Source organism: Topomyia yanbarensis, chromosome 2 (genome assembly GCF_030247195.1).
Source record: "Topomyia yanbarensis strain Yona2022 chromosome 2, ASM3024719v1, whole genome shotgun sequence".
NCBI lineage: Eukaryota > Metazoa > Arthropoda > Insecta > Diptera > Culicidae > Topomyia > Topomyia yanbarensis.
In genome coordinates, this window is record NC_080671.1 from 16,576,123 (window position 1) to 16,591,845 (window position 15,723).

The following is a 15,723-nucleotide window of genomic DNA, read 5'->3' on the forward strand; positions in this document are numbered from 1 at the left end:
TTACTAGTAGATATCTTGACGTAAAAAGTTTTTTTTATTGGAGACGGACCATTGCGACCAGCCCGTAGATCTAATGCGGTAAAAGTTATTTTTAAAACGTAGCATATTATCACGTGTCTAATTATTGAATAAGGTTTTGATAATGTTCTTGTACCAAGTTCTAGGATGAAGAAAAAGATCACTATACATTCTTCATTAGAGAAAGAAACTTGAACGTATATTTTTGAGAGTCTGATTGTCTAGCATTGATCATACTATGCGGTTCTAGATGCCACGTCAGCCAGTCTTGTCTATTTTACCTCGGTTTCAGGGAAAGGAGGTTATGGAGATACTGAATTCCTATGTAGTTCAATCCATTGATAATACTTTAGGAAATGTATTGGATGCGGCAGTGATTTATCAAGGTGCGTGACTTTGTCCAAGATAATAAATAAAGTATCTGTAATCATTTATTTAATTTTTTATTTTATCTGGATAGGTGGACCAGTCTTCGTTGTGATCGCTTCTCGATGATTAAAGATGGATGAAATATCTTTCTTAATAATAGGAAATTGATCACTGGAAGAGAGATCGTCATGTACTTTTTAGTAAAGGGGCCATGCAGAGATGGAGAATCGAAAGATACTTCAACCCCTGAAATTAACATAAGGTTTGGCTGTAGTGAGTGAGACACACCAAAAAATAATGAAATTTAAACGACATGTATGTCAATACGTATTTAAACATAAAAAGCTTGAAACAAACATTTGAGAAATTGTTCTACATTGTCTGTTTTAGCAAGTGCTTCATCAGAAAAAAAGATTAAGGTTCCATATAATGAATTTCTCAGAAATATTCAATTTAATAGTCACTGCCTGTAAATTCGTACGAAAGCTCATTAGCATACTCCTTGATCGATGAAAATTGGGATACTGTTCAGCGTTTTAGCACATCAAATATCATTTCACCGAATTCGATCACTCCTAAGTTGATTTCTGGTACTCTTTTAATAATCATGGGTATTGCCAAGATTCCGCTTGAATATTTCTCAAGATTCTGATAGAAACCTTCAGAGCATTCCGATGAAATCCATTGATTCTTTCACTGTGAAGTTTTGCTCAGGATTTTGGTGATATTCATCTCAAGAATCCTACTCGGAAATTTGAAGTATCCTTATTGACTGCCTGGATTCGAAAGAAAAGCTTCTCCGAGTTCTGGAACATTCCTAAACTGCATAAGATTATGATGTGCCCAAGATTTTGATTGAATCATGCGCTTATTTCTAACGGAATCATGTCCAAAATACTGGCAGAATTCTGTTCATTGTGGTGACACTATCGCCTTCGACATTGTGATGAAACCCTACTCGTTATCTAGTGCATGGTATCCTGCATAAAATTCTGAATTAAGAACATGATTCCGTAAGACTTCAATGTAGGACTCCGTCATAATCCTTACGAGGTTCTAATAGAGAGAACCGAAAATCGACTTTGGAAGAACCGAACTCTGACAAATGGCATTCTTTGTATCATAAGACGTTGTGGTGTTTATTCAATGAAGTTTTTTTCGTATAATGAGACTATGTTAAGTTGATCAGCAACCGAAACTTATGCCAGAATTGATAGTAGGCTATTCAAAATGGGTATCGACAGTAAATTTCGCCTAGACAATCGGGAATTTACTATCGGTGTAACCTGTGTAGTCCATTGCTGGTGGCAACAGTATTGGTTAACGAAGTCATGCAACAATACATGGGAAGAATTTACGACCCAAAATGATAGGTTTGTGCCGAAGCACTGAATGCCATACGAATACCGAATACCAGGGTTCCCATGACGTATCAGGAAATGTGGCCGACAAATTAACCGTTATGTGTCCGACGCGGTACCCGGGTACCTTTTTAGGTTTCAATTAATGAAATTCCCATATTTTATCCATAGCTGGAAATTGAAACTTTGTGATATCTTAGAACTTCACTAAGTTAAGCTTTTCGGTTAATAATATTGTTGATCTAGTAAGAGGGGAAGTGAGGAGGGGTTCCTGTTTTTTTTACTACGTAACAGGCCGACGTGGGTACCCGGGTACCCACAAAACTGAAATGCAAATAACTAAGGTAATTTTTAACCGATTTTGATACTTTTAATTGTTTTGGATTCAGTAACTCATCCACTTTTAGACTTGGTGAAAATGAATATGGTTACTTGATTTGGTTCTCGGGAATCCGGATTTCCGGAAGTTTGTTCGTGTGTTGGGATGCTGTTTGTGAATTTCAATGAAATGCTAGCAATACGGGTATCAAAATTCTTGGAATTGCATCAGTAGACTGTATCTTGCGGTTTTCGAACCATTTGGTCATTTGACCCCGGAACGGATATTCCGGAGCAGGTTCCCGTGAGTGGCCATTCCATTCCAATTCCACTTTTCAAATTGCCATAGGGTCCCTCAACAATAAATAACAGACTCCCGAGACAATTTGAAGAGTTTTGATACTCATATTTCTGGGACATTATTAAAATTTACAAATCCTACCCTAGTACTAGAACACTACTCCGGAAAATACGGATTAGCAAGAACCAGATCCGCTCATCCGGTTCTATTTCACAGAATCAAAAAGCGGACGAGTTTCTGAATCCAACCATAGTTATGAGCATTTCAATTTGTGGGTACCCGGGTACCCTCGTTGGCCTGTTAAAGGTGTTTTTTGTTGGATACATAACTGTTAAAAACTAACGTAGAAGGGCTCTTCCTGAAAACAAGCCATTGATTATGGGACATAATCAATATATAAGCAGCAATTTTCGTATATGACTTTTTGCATGTATAAGGCAACCAGCAGTTGGGAAAATGGATTCTGAGATGATCATTTCATTGGTTTAGATTTCGATAAAAATACACTGAAGAAATAATTCAGTTTGAACAAGAAATAGTTTTTTTCAAATAACTTTTTTTTTCCTTTAAAGTGCCCAAATTGAAATTTTGACGGTACGCAGGGAACATAATTACATACCTATTTTCAACAAAATTTCATCCAAATCAAAAATGGGTTTTTTTTATAAATCGACTTTAGATTTTTAAAATCGATTTTTATTTCAGTGTAGAAGTCGATGAAGAATTTTTTTCAATATTTTTATTCAAAAATTTGACTAATTTTGTGAAAATCACTCCTACAATATTTTTTGTAGGATTTGTCATATTTAGACTATAGTCATTTGAAAAAACTTGGTAAAAAAGTTTGGCCCTTTTCAAAAGACAGTCTTGATCATTTTGGAAAAACAAAGTATGCAAAGTGGTTTTTTGTGACAAATTTCTCATGTACAGAAAGTTTTATTAAAATCTGAGAGGGTGCTGCCAACATTTGTTCGATTTGGCGCGAAAATTCGTTGAATGAATAATAAAGCGCATCCAAGGGGTGAGTCACTTAGAACAATGTGCCGTACACACTGTATCACCTACGATAACACGATATAAGATTACGATTCACAGTAATACACGACCATTTCACTCGCTACCACAATGTGTGGCACAATGAGGCACACTTCTGACAACTCAAAAACTGTCAACAAAGTGTGGTTGAATAATCATAGCAACCATTGCTTTTGTTTTACTAAACACCATGGCACATTGCGGCACAAGCTGTTTGTTTGTGATCCCAATTAGATTTGTGCTAAGCGACTTATTCCTTGAGTGCATCATTCTTTCTTTCATGAGCTGTTCTTCAAGATATATATTTTCTTCTTGGACAATTGCATGTATATGAGAGATATACCAAGTTCATGCACGCAATTCATATCTTAATTCATTTTTAACAAGAGGATTGCGCCTATTTTAGTCATGTGCATTTTATCGGTTGTACGTGAGAAATTAATGCAAGCTGACTTTCCGCATACCAAGCATTCGGTCTGGTTCTTTTATCTGAGCAAATATTTTTTCGAGTATTTACAGCGGAATACATTGTTGATCGAATTTGATCAGCTTCCAGAGTAATTCTACAACGCACAGAGGAGTAACTAGAACAAATTCTTGGCCATAAACCAAAATATTTTTTTTTCGATCTTTTTGTTTCGTTATATTTTTTTTACATACCTAAGAACCTACTGTATAACGTGGGAAAATTAGGGGAATATCAAAAATTGTTAAAGAATTTTTGCATGTATGCCCAATAGTGATATTTTAAGGGATATTTTAATCGTTTTCGTTATATATTCAGCAAAATCGCTTTCTAGTGATGATGACTGTATTAAATAAGATAATACTATTACAAACGTAGTTCAACACAACCGTTTGTTTAACTTCAGCTTAAAACTAACTAAAAAAAAGTAAACTTGCTGTGTATTGCACCAACTTTAAAAAATACCTTGTTTTAACATTTTATTCCAAATTTGAATTATAAAAAAGTTACATTATACGGCTAGATCCGGCAAAGTTGCTGAAACAGTATTACAAAACAAGATTTCAGCTATACAAAAATATTCGAACTCTTCCGATCTTGCCCGATCCACCAATCCCAAGCGATTTGAAAATATTGAAATTTTTACTAATTTGAGGTACACCGAAATGCTGTAGGGCCAAATATTATGTTTGCCAACATGTATCTCTATGAAAATATGCACAGGCGTCCCTTTTCTTCTCCCTTTCCCACTGATCAAATGTTTATGCAACTGGAAAAATAAATGTATTCACAAAGATCACCTAGAAATTACTAGTATTTGAAAGGATATAGAAAATTGGCCTCTGCACTGGTAAGTGGGTAGATGCCAAATTGTTCCAAAAACTAGTAATTGTCTATTTTTAGTTCATATTAAGACATAATAACAACAATTGCAGCAGCAAATAATTTTGGCCAGGATTCGACCCCAATTACTCCTCTGTGCAAAGTCAAAAAAGTTCAAACATTTTCGCTCTTACTATCCGCGGCCATCACAGCCAAAAAATAAGATCCTTGAAGTGATACTTCAACATAATAATTTATGCTTAACGTCTATTATGCCAATCGTCCATTATTCCTAACGTACATTATGCCTAACGTATATCATGCATAACGTCCATTATTGCTTACGTCCGTTATGTCTAACGTGTTTATGCTAAACGTGCCTAACGTACGTATGCCTAACATATTTATTCCTAATGGGGTTCACGCATTGCTTTATACCGAGGTATTACTGTATTTATTTCCGATTGTAGGAAACTTGTAAAATATACCGAAAAACCCGTTTCTCGCTTGACCCAGATTTCGTTTTGAAAACCTTGAACTTAGTCAGACCACATCTGATCTCCTTTCGGATCAGAGATAATGCGAATAATGAGTTTTTCTCCCAATTCAAACGTCAAAACGGCGACAGTTCGTATTGACCCGTGGATCCGAATCTTGTCATATTGTATATCGCATTTCTTATTGGACTTGATTTCCGATTAACTATTCATTTTTACGGTAGTGTTTTCCCGACTAGATCTGTTCACACCCTCTTATTCTGTTATTAGCCGCAGAAGTTTTATATCTTCCAGTCGTCGCCGGTCTAAGTCATCAGTAGACTTAGACTTGCGTGGACGCATGAAATAGGAGACTTGTGAGAACTATGTTATCTCACCGTTTGACGACCTGCGCGTACGCAACAACGCAGTGCAAGGTTGGGTGTAAAAACCTAGCAATAAGTTATAGTTTTTGCCGTAGTTAAATAGAAACTACTTTTAACGCGGTTTATTATTATTATTATAATTTCCTGATTATACATCATATTATCATGATTTAATCTGTTCTACTATATTCCGCCACGTCACTCGGTCAGTTGCTGCTTGTCTCCAACCTCTCAGGTGCCCGATACTCGCCAGGTTCTGCTCCATGTGGTCCAGCCACCGGCAATGCTGCACTCCTCTCCGTCTTGCACCTGCCGGGTTGGTGGTGAAAACCAACTTTGTGGGGTTGTTGTCCAACATCCTCACAACATGCCCCGCCCACCGTACCCTTCCAGCTTGAGCTACTTTCCGGCTACTTGGCTCACCATAGAGTCGCGCAAGTTCGTGGTTCATCCTTCTCCTCCACACGCCATCCTACACACCACCGAAGATCGTTCACAGCACCCGTCTTTCGAAGACTTCAAGTGCTTCCAGATCCTCCTCGAGCATTGTCCATTGTGTTCAACGCGGTTTACCTAACCTTATTCAACGATGCCCAATTTTTTTATTGCAAAATCTTCGGTAATTACCTACAGATATCACGCGACAGCAAGTCGAGTACTACAAATTCTCTGCAGAAAGATCCACCGGGTCTCCAAAGTCAGCACATCTGTCTGTGCATGGCGGTAATCTAACGGAATAGCTCCATGGAAGTTTCCTGAGAGCGAATCGTACGAAACATCTTTATACACTCTTTAATCGGTGACTTTGAACGGCATGATGCGGCGCCCAAACATGATTGCACCGCCTACTCCAAAACACTTCTAATCAGGTCACAGTAAAGTGACTGTAGTGCGTATATATTGTCGATATATGCAGTGTTAGGTTTTAGAAAGCCTAACATTCCAAAAGCATTGGCGAGTTTCGCAGTAATATGGTTGGAAAAACTCAGCTTACAATCGAAGAGTTTTCCCAGGTCACGAACAGAAACGACTCATTCTATAAGTCGTCTTTGTAGGCGATATTCATAGCGGCATAGAGTTTAAAAGCGTCCGAAACTTATCATATTGCATTTTTTAACGTTAACATACACCCCTCTTGGATCATACAGACGTCTTCTTGAGGCACCATAAAGTCGAGTACCGTAACTAAAATTTTAAGATCATCAGCGATTTTCTGTTTTCCAGACTTGATACTACTGCAGAGATCATTAATGAATAAGATAAAAATGAGAGGGCCAAGATGACTGCCCTATGGGAGGGCACTAGATGCAATGCGGACCGATCAGAGAGATATGACGCAACCAATTAGTCAGCATCGCTGAAAATCCTAGCCACTGTAGTTTCCTGATTGCGATGTTGTGAGGAACAAGGTGCGGAAAACTCACTCACCGCCATGAGCGTACATGAATTTGTTTCCTTATACATCGTCGGGGGTTTACGCTCTCGTTAAAAGGATACAGACCCACACAACTCGTTCCGCATCACACCGTATGCGATTACGAAGAGAGAGAGAGAGAGAGAGAGAGAATCGGAAATCGCAAAATTTTTTAACGCGTTCCGCATTGCCGATGCAGTGAGGTAATGAGTGCCATCGAACATATTCGGCAGCGAACATGTTCGTTCGGAAAAATGATCCAAATCTTCGTGCGCAATCCTGAAACTAAACGATTGAAATATATGGCTGGCCTAAAAATATCGGTAGGAGTCAGTGTCCGCCTGGACACCGCACGGAGTGGCAATTTCTGCTGTGTAGGTTCAACTCACAGTCATTTCATTGCTGCGTGTTAATTTTATCATGCGCTATACATGTTATCGCTCGAGTTGAACTCTACCATTGTATGTACAAATGCCGTACTTGCGATGTAGACAAGATGTATGGTAATGTACATTGGTTTAGATTTGTTTGGATTTAGTTTAATTTTCAATGTTCAGGCGCGTTCGGCTCCTTCCATGCGCTACATTCGAGAGGAAACTTAGATTTGTCTTCTTTTCTATGCCAATAAATAATCTCGAAAGTTGTGCGTTTTATAGCGTATCATTGCGCGAATATAGCTCACTACTTCCGGTGATATGCATTTTCATAGAATTGACAAAATATCGATTGTCGCTGATCAATTTTCTTGTTTTTAACTGTAATGATAATATCTTTTGCTTCAATCATATGATTATCCACGTTTAGGTGGTTTTGGCTTGAGACGAAGCTGGCCCAGGTTATAACTCAAATTGATGTCAAAATAAATTAAGTGATAACAGTTTCGGTTGAAACCTGACTCAGTTTCGAGATCAAACAAAAACACATTCGTGCTAGGGCATACGAGTCCGGCGCAAAAAGTTCATACCTTTTTGTGTGCATGAAATTAGGTGTGAATAAACAGATAGAAAGTGAATCATATGTATCAACTAATAACAATATAATAAAATATAATAAATAAATCGAAATTTTAAAAACAGTTTACCAAACGAAATTTTCACTGAAATGCTGTTAAGTTTATTAAGTTTCTTGGAACTAATAATTGGAATGTGAATTGCGTGAAATTTAGTAACAATGATCACCGTTCTGGCGGAGTAACTATTGGTGTTTGTTTCAGGCAACGTTCACAAAAATAGATAAGGCTAGTAACTGTATGCGCTTACAGTTGTATTATCTATAGCATTGCAGTTATTGATATTAGTCTGAAAGGATTCCGCTGGAGCAGTGCTGCCAGGGACATTTTCAGTTAGCAGTGAAAATGAAATTTGTAGATATTTTCGTTATATTGCATTGTTATTGAAAACTGATAAAAACACATAAATGTAGACTATCTTTGTCTATCTTTCCTGTGCTATGGGCTATTTAGGGTTCGTCGCGGTTGCGGTAATTACCGCAACCGCGCGGTATTTACTGCACCCGCACCGCAAAAACTGCGGTGCGGTGAGACACTTTTTCCCGCGGATGCGGTGCGGGAAATAAGCTTTTACCGCGCGGTATTACCGCAACCGCACTTCAAAAAATAATTGATAAAGTCTGCAGTCTGCTTTAAAAAGTGAATTAAAACTATGACTTTTACCATTTGAGAAGGACGCAACTAGATTTATTTTCTGAACGAATGCTTAGCAATGTCATTATTAGGAACATCTCTCTGTCAGAGCGTTCGAGTTATTATTACCCTACAATAGAGAAACTGATAAACATTTAATTGCTCTAATTTCCATAGACTTGACAATGATTTGAAAAGAAATCCGAATATAATCTGTATTCGACCTATCGCTACTTGATTTTTTACATTTTGGTCATTCAAATATGATAAAACATACTGTTACTAAGAAATAAAATCTATAAGCTGTGTCCAATATAATTTGGCACCATTATTTTTACGACATATTTTGAAAACTATTTATTTTATACTTCAAAGAAAAAATTTACAAACAAACCTTTTCAAATACATGAAACGCACTGTCAAATCCAATTACAAAATGCATAATTTCTCCTGATTCCTCTTGGCAATCGTAATCGTTTACGATGACATTTTCTCAACTGTGAATTTTGATTAATTTGGAGAACTTATAGATATACTAATGATATTACGACTTAAAAACAATCCAAAGAATGTAATTATAATCATCAAACCAAACGAATTTGGAGGATTTTTTTTGCGTGCGTCCATTGTTCGTCCAACTGGAAGTATTTTCTACCAAATTAACTAATAATATTTTTCACTATGCTATATTTCACCCTAAGGAGGAAAATTTGGTAAAAACCAAAATTTCTCACTAGGGTGAAAATTTGTTGGTAAAAACCAGTCTTTGTACAGGAGGGCACAAATCCTTATTTCATACTATGTTGCGTTTCGGCTTCGCCTCATCAGAAACCGACACTAACACATTGTCGGAATAGATTAGCGCCGGCTTGACGCAAATCCCTTAAAACTAAAACACACTATGTGTTTCAATCAAACGACTGATCAAACGTGATGTCCCGTTCGAGCAGAAGTTCTGTTTATGCCGATGAGACACAAGTGAAGCCGAAACTTGTCTTGGCTTAGCAGGCCTATGCGAAAGCACTATGCAATATTTCACCCTAAGGAGGAAAAATTGGTAAAAACCAAAATTTCTCACTAGGGTGAAAATTTGTTGGTAAAAACCAGTCTTTGTACAGGAGGGCACAAATCCTTATTTCATACTATGTTGCGTTTCGGCTTCGCCTCATCAGAAACCGACACTAACACATTGTCGGAATAGATTAGCGCTTGGTTTTTACCAAATTTTCCTCCTTAGGGTGAAATATAGCATAGTGCTTTCGCTTAGGCCTGCTAAGCCAAGACAAGTTTCGGCTTCACTTGTGTCTCATCGGCATAAACAGAACTTCTGCTCGAACGGGACATCACGTTTGATCAGTTGTTTGATTGAAACACATAGTGTGTTTTAGTTTTGAGGGATTTGCGTCAAGCCGGCGCTAATCTATTCCGACAATGTGTTAGTGTCGGTTTCTGATGAGGCGAAGCCGAAACGCAACATAGTATGAATATTTTTCAGTTAGGAGTATTTTGTAGCTTTTTAAAAGTAAAGCTTTCGAAGTTAGTGTAGGGCATCGCGATTTTTTTTGTGTTTTTCAAAGTCTCCCTCAAGGTCTTCCTTCATATTGTGACAAGTGTCAAAGTTAGCCCAGATGCCAAATTTTTTCATAGTTTGGACAGTTTTTGCCTTAATTGAAAATTTATCTCAAAACTTCAACGTAGGAATTAGGTATTTTTACATAGAATCTGTATACAAAGTTTGAAAGAAATCGGTTAAGTAGCTTTTGATTGGCAGGTAATACCGCAAATCATGTTTTTCCAGAGACGTTCTACAAAAAGCTTCGTCACCGAGTCGTTTGTCGATATTTCTGCATGGAAAAATTACAGCATGTTATTGAAATGATACACTGTAATGTACAAAAGTTTTGATCAGTTCGCTTCAAGCAAAGTTTAAAAAAACATTCGAGAAAAAGTGTTTTTTTACGCCAAAACCCTTACCCCTCTTAATAAAACTTTCAAAGTTTAATATTTTCATAAATGTTACATTCTGAGGAGTCCGTCAAAGATAATTTTCGTGTAAATAAGAATAACAATTTACTATATATGGCTATACAAAACAAATTAATAATTTTTCAGCACAATTTTTAAAATTGATGATTTTTGCCGCATTGCCGCGCGGTGCGGTGCGGTAAATGCAATGCGGTTGCGGTTGCGGTGCGGACTATCCATTTACCGCCCACATCCGCATCGCGACGAACCCTAGGGCTATTGAACAATTGGGCAGGCCGTAGCACTTTGATAGAAGCATCACTCTTGATAATCAGAGGTTTTTAGTGTCTCTTGATACAAACAAATCAAAAAAAAAGTTTAGCATGAAAGGTTTCGAGTGATCGGTGTGAATGAATTTGTTTACAGACATCATTCAAAAACCGGGGATGGAAAACGTGTGCAACTTTCGTAGCCATAATAAACGTTGGTAATAAACGACTCCGACAAAACGACAAGACTAGATTTTCCCTTGAAAAAGGCCACCAAAAACGGCCGAAACGTCGGGCAATCTAAAATCAAATCGTTTGCCTAGAGTATTAAAACTGAGAAAGCCGTTAAATACCTGCATATATTTTTCCAATCATAATAACTGGCCAACAACATTTCGATCCGCCTCAAATTGTATTTTCATATCGATTGGAATTTCTGAATCGGACAAGATCAGTTGAGTTTGAATCTAATATTAATAAAAGACCCCATGTTATATAATACTTTCAGAAAAAATTGGTTAAATCTCACGGTATAAAGATACTTTCCTAAGATTCAAATTTGAAAAATGTTACATGGTTAATTTTACGAAGATGCGAATTTTAATCCAGGTCGAAATTCTATGATTGTGAGTATTGTGTGAATTATATTAGAATTTAAACTAAACTGTTCTCATTAGGGTCAGACCCAAAAGAATGTGAAAAGCCTTCAGACAGCACAGAAAAGCTGGTAGGAAAACTTGGAGTCTCAAACCGAATTACATCTTTGAGTTTATGTTCTTGTGTGGTGTCAGATGGAAGAAGTGATGACAATCCTGTAAAAGCTTAGCTATCTGCTGAGAATGGTGTTCATTGCGATAACTGGGGCACTTACGACACAGAAATGCGTAGATCTGAAGAACTTATAAATACTATCAATTTGGACAGTCTTCGGCTATCTTTTCCAAGCAACTGGATTTTTGCAAAGATTCTGTTGTGCTTCGGAAAGTAAACATTAAGTAGTAGCTTATTACTGAAAGAGAAGCACATACCACAGAGAACAGACGTCCATCTTTAGCGTTCAACTTGTGTAAAAATCACTAACGTTGTCGAAGCTAATTGGGATATCTCCACCCGGTGCGTTACTGTCGTCATGTTTTTAGTGACCGAGTTCGATAGATTGAAAATCGAATTGTAATGCCTGAAGATATTTAGGTTTGAAGAAAACCATTTTTGTTGTAAAAATCACTTTCAACTGTCCAAACAAAAGCTTCTTTTGAAAATTTTCTCCAGAAATAGTCTTGTTATCCAGTGTAGCGCATTTCTCTGTATTTGACTCCTAAAGTGCACAGACTCTAAGTCTTACTATAAAAATTGATTCCGTCAGACACTAGTTACACTGTTACCAGTTATATTATACATAAATAATACATTTCTATGCATTGTAATCAATAACACGTATAGCAAAAAATATAGTTAACCCTTAAATGCATAACGCTGTTTAAAACAATATTACGCAAAACATCTCAAAATTATCACAGTAATGTATTGAAAATATGAAACAATTTTCACAAAAGTTTAAAAATAAATTATTTGCGCCTTTGAGGGTAATATGACTCCTATGTTTGGAAATAAAGTAAAATGTGATATCAATTGATACAAAAAATATCTATTGCGCATTTTTAAAAGACCTATTATGTACAACAATAATGTTGCCAAAAACGGAACCCATTTGTTGCCAATATCTGAGTGTACCGAAAAGGGAGCATGCAAAAATCGGAACGTGCCAAAAACGGAATCTTACTGTACTATCATTGAACAGCTTCCAAGAAACATAAAAAACACATATCGTCAATACTTCCGCCATTCTATTACACGTTGAATAACCTTGTCAATACGCTCCAGTATTGACAAAACAACTGAACGTGTAAGGGCCGCTAATATAGAACACAAACAAGATCAAACATTCTTTACTAGTATAAATGATGATTGACAGCAGGAAAAACATAAAGCACCACAAAAATCATAAGCAATCAAAACATCGGGAAAACAATATTTACAACAGATGGATAAATCGTCGTCCCCAGAACATCACGTTCCAAATCCATTCTTGACCGCTCATCATTCCGAATTAGATCCACATGACATCACTGTGAACAGCCTAGTGAAAAAAACCGATTCCACGCACCCCGGCTTGGCCACAAAGTCAACTTACTGTACTATCATACTACAAATCATGCAAAACATCAAACTGTCTTGAAAACAAAAACTCCAAAATCTGTTAATGATTAGCGGCTCTTAAGCGTTCAATAATCCATTGTGGTATAACAAAGTTGGATTGACGATGTGCATCAAAAATATTGAACGCGTAAAGTCCGCTATTCATTTATACCTATGTGGAATATGAACGATATACAAAGGGACAATCTGCTCGCTTAGCAAATTACAAACACGCACATGCACTCGACTGACACTACACCACTCCATCGATACAAAACACCGCGGCAGCGTCAATGCAAACAATCGCAAGCACCGCTCCCGCTCGCATGCGGTGGGAATTGAATCGATTTTCGATTTAGGCGAGCATAGATCGCGATCCAAATTTGTGAGGAAGAATCGCATTGCCGAACGGATCCGATCATCATTGTTCGGATACAATTCCGAACATGTATCGGAAAGAACCTAAATTGCAGCGATCCAAGGTGAGCGTAAGAGTGAAAAAATACGAACATGTGAGATACCATATTCACTTGGCTTTGGCCGATCGGGCGCTCAACAGATGCACACTCATAAACAAGAAAAACAGAATAAAGCATCGGAGGTAGGTGAGTGCGCATGAGCCTTGAGTGAGCGTAAAACGATGCGATTTTTCCTATCCTTGGTGAGGAACTTTGTCAAAAGCTTTTGAAAAGCAGATATAAATTGAATCCACATGCTGGCAATTTTGAATGACAGGAAACAACAAAGAAGTTTAAGCGATTTCGCTAGATGTAGTAGTTCATTTCACGACAAATCTATGTGGGAAGCAGCTGCTTACATGACATTGTAGACTAGCTTCTCGAGGATATTATCAAGATAGTTTATTAGTGAGATATCTCTATAGTACTCGATGTTGTGAATGTTTCAGCTTCATGAATAGGAACGATGGCTAATTCTTTCCACGCGGTAGGAAAAAATCCTTCAGTTAGCGAACAATCGAAGATTTAGCACTAGACTGGTTCAATTTTTGATTTTTACTCCCACCAGGCTTTTCTGATTCCTTTCATGGTCCTTAGTAATTGTGCAAATTTTGGTACCGATTGGTTGTGTCTACGGACCCTTCAAAAATTTCAAAGTTTATATGGAAGTTTGTATGGAAAATCGGTTAACATTAAAAAAATCATCATTAATCAGATTATATATTTCTAAAGGTAACACATTCGTGGAACATTGCAACTTTATGAAAATTCGATGAGAAAAGTTATTAAGAAAAGAAGCAGTATGTCTTCAAAACAAGTGGATTTTATTAGTAACCATAGCAATAGCTACATCGTTATACCAGTGTAAACTAGACTTGCCACCCACCGCTCGCGTATGGCAGATACAGCTATGCAAACAGTGCTGCTATGATTAATAATAAAATCCACTTGTTTTGAAGTCATGCTGCTTCTTTAGTTAATAACTTTTCTCAGCGAATTTTCATAAACTTTTAATGTACCACGAATGTGTTCAGTAGAAGATTACCTTTAGAAATATATAGTGTTATGATTAATTGATTGATAAGGTGCTTTTTTAAGATTTTTTTTCAATGTTAACCGATTTTCCATACAAACTTCCATATAAACTTTGAAATTTTTGGAGGGTCCGTAGACACAACCAATCGGTGCCAAAATTTGCACAATTACTAAGGACCATGAAAGGAATCAGAAAAGCCTGGTGGAGCAAAAAGTCAAAAATTGAACCAGTCTATTAAGCACACTAGAAAAGTCAGCGCATGGGCGCATTTTTTTTATCGACTGCCTATAGCCCCATAGGCAATCCGGACCAAGTTCTTTTGGCGTATCAACGGTAGCCAGACCTTTTAAATCGTCAGCCTCACGAGCAACCAGATGCCCGGTAGATTTATGTTGGACGATGGCAGTATTTGCTAAATACTCTTCCGAAGGGCCAATGCAGTCGCTGTTGAACATATCCCGAAAGGAAATAGCAAATAGATTCATGACCTCAGCTAGGAAGGAGGAGGAGCTGTTCCTTCTGTTCACTTTCTTTAGCAGATTTGGTATAGAGCGGCTGCAACCACAGATTCCGTGACAACTTCTTGTTCTGACGAAGCTTTATGAGGCATATAGCATTACAAATCACCTTCAAGCAACCAGTGAAGACGAGGAAGATTGTAATCACTGGTGTAGCTGCTGGTTTTGTCCAAAATATTATAAACGGAATTAGCGTGTGCTTTGTACAACTCTGGGTCGTCATTTGGCTTCAAGTATATACAACAAATACAGACAGACTGATGCTCTGCGATTTACTCCAAATTTTCAACGAAAGTTTTGAATTGAATACGTCATCACGCAACCATGTCTCGATCAGAACAATAACGTCATAGTCGCTGGAGGATGCAGACAGTGAGAAAGCTTGCGTTTTCGATCTCATACCCCTCATGTTCTGGTAATACACAGAGAGAAACTGGTCATGAAGTGTCTCCGGTTAGGACGCAAGCGCAGCAGGATCCATCGGTGCAGGAACGAACTCGTTTGTCGATGTATCACTCCTATTATCATCATAATCCGAAAGGTGATTCGAAAACAGTGGACGATCGATATAAGGCAGAAGATGATGGCGATGAATCACTCCCGCTAGTAGTAGGCCTGTTGGGATGACCACACACGATATGATGAACACTACGCAATTGTTTGGCTGCAACGG

The 15,723-nt window shown here is 37.5% G+C and overlaps 1 protein-coding gene across 4 annotated transcripts in view; it reads right to left on the minus strand.

Moving 5' to 3' along the window:
• The window catches only part of LOC131681691 (dual specificity protein phosphatase 3), a 165,253-nt gene that overhangs the window by 127,898 nt on the left and 21,632 nt on the right, over nt 1-15,723 (minus strand). The gene's annotated exons all lie outside the window — the stretch shown is intronic.